We start from the raw sequence: 2,621 nt of genomic DNA on the forward strand, positions 1-2,621 counted from the left end.
AAAGGTAAAAAACTGAACAAAAAGATAAAGATCTAGAAGTAAATATAAATATAAAGATGAGTATGATGAGTAACCATCTAGTCGGGAGGTTGGTGGCCGCTCAACAGTAAAACCTCTTCAGGATTGCCACGTTCCATGTCCTTGGGACATCTTTCCCATCTAACCATTCCAGCTTGTAAGCACCTTTCCCAAGCACTTCTCTTACTCTGTATGGCCCTTCCCAATTGGTTGCCAACTTGCCTTCTCTCGGAGTTAGTAGGCCTATGTCGTTACACCGCAACATTAGGTCACCTTCGAAGCTTCTCTTCTGCACATTGCAATTGTAACGCAAGGCTATCCTCTGCTTCAGTGTAGCTTCCGACAAGTGTGTCATCTCCCTTGTCTCATCAATTATGTCTTTCTCGATCGCTTTACTAGCCCCACCCAGGAGTAACCTTGGGCTTGGTTCCCCGATCTCCACAGGGATAACCGCATCAATGCCGTAGGTAAGCCGGAAGGGTATCTCACCGGTGGAAGATTGTGGTGTTGTATTATAGGACCATAAAATGGAGGCCAACTCGTTGGCCCAAGAGCCTTTTCGCTGGTCAAGACGCTTTTTTAACACACTGAGGATAACTTTATTCGCCGCCTCTACTTGCTCATTATTCTGGGGGTGTTCCACCGAGGAAACCTTCTGCTTGTTCCCCAATCTAGCTAAGAATTTCCCATTGTCTGAGAGGAACTTTTGACAATTTGAGGAGGATATGCTGGATAATGGCTCCGCCTCCACCCACTTCATGTAATAATCAATGGCCATGACGAGGTACTTGACCTACCCTGAGGCTACCGGGAATGGCTGATGAGCGGATATTTTATACGCTTTTTGGGGATAATTTCATATAGTTTTGAGTATGTTTTAGTTAGTTTTTAGTCTATTTTTATTAGTTTTTAGGAAAAATTCATATTTCTGGACTTTACTATGAGTTGTGTGTTTTTCTGTAATTTCAGGTATTTTCTGGCTGAAATTGAAGGAGCTGAGCAAAAATCTGATTCAGGCTGAAAAAGGACTGCTGATGCTGTTGGATTCTGACCTCCCTGCACTCAAAGTGTATTTTCTAGAGCTACAGAACTCGAAATGGCGTGCTTCCAATTGCGTTGGAAAGTAGACATCCAGGGCTTTCCAGAAATATATAATAGTTCATACTTTGCACAATAATAGACGACGTAAACTGGCGTTCAACGCCAGTCCTCTGCCCAAGTCTGGCGTCCAGCGCCAGAAAAGGATCAAAAACTGGAGTTGAACGCCTAAACTGGCACAAAAACTGGCGTTCAACTCCACAAAAGGCCTCTGCACGTGAATTGCTTAAGTCTCAGCCCCAGCACACACCAAGTGGGCCCCAGCACACAGAAGTGGGCCCCAGAAGTGAATTTCTGCATCATCCATCATAATTTATCCAATTTTTGTAAACCTAGGCTACTAGTTTAGTATTTAAACAACTTTTAGAGACTTATTCTGTATCTCATGACATTTTAGATCAAAACTTTGTATTCTCTGACGGCATGAGTCTCTATGGTTTAGAGTCTTTTATTATTTATCCCTTGTTAAAACACTTTAAATTTATAGCTCAGTTAGTTAGAACGTGGTGTTTATGTTCATGGTAATTGGCTATCATATTTTTTTTTTAAAAAAAAATCTTTTGCAAAAATAATTTTTCTATTAAATCCTGTGCCAAACTTTAAGTTTGGTGTTTTCTTGTTGATTTCCCTTTGGTTTTCGAAAATTTTAGTGGTTTTCAAAAAAATTTTAAGTTTGGTGTTCCTTGGTGCTTTCCCTCCAAAATTTTCAAAAACAAGGAGCATTAGATCTAAAAATTTTAAATCTTGTGCTATCTTATTGTTTTTCTCTTTCCTCACTAAATTCAAAATTATCTTTTCTCTTTTTTTTTTTAAAAAAAAAAATTTAAAATCTTTTCCAAATCATATCTTTTTCAAAACCTTCTAACCACTTTTTCTCTCTTCACTTTTTCGAAAATCATAATTTTTGTTATGTTTATTTTTGGTTAAGTTGTCCTCTTTCCATAAAATAAAATAATTAAAAAGGTAAATCAATCCAAGTTATATCCCTTTGTCCATCATGGACATAAGTGGAAATGAACAGTCCAGGAGGACTCTGGGGTCATATTCTAACCCCTCTACTGCTTCATATGGGAGTAGCATATGCGTACCCTCCATTGGAGTTAGTAGCTTTGAGTTGAATCCTCAGCTCATTATCATGGTGCAGCAAAGTTGCCAGTATTCCGGTCTTCCACAGGAAGAACCTATAGAGTTTCTGGCACAATTTCTACAAATTGCTGACACAGTACATGATAAGAAAATAGATCAGGATGTCTACAGACTATTACTGTTTCCATTTGCTGTAAAAGATCAAGCTAAGAGGTGGTTAAATAACCAACCTAAGGCCAGCATAAGAACATGGAAACAGCTGACAGAAAAATTCCTGAATCTGTATTTTCCTCCAAAAAGGATGACACAGCTAAGGCTGGACATCCAAGGCTTTAAACAAGGAGATAATGAATCTCTTTATGATGCCTGGGAGAGATACAGAGAGATGCTACGAAAATGCCCCTCTGAAATGTTTTCAG

This window comes from Arachis ipaensis, chromosome B10, assembly GCF_000816755.2.
Source record: "Arachis ipaensis cultivar K30076 chromosome B10, Araip1.1, whole genome shotgun sequence".
NCBI lineage: Eukaryota > Viridiplantae > Streptophyta > Magnoliopsida > Fabales > Fabaceae > Arachis > Arachis ipaensis.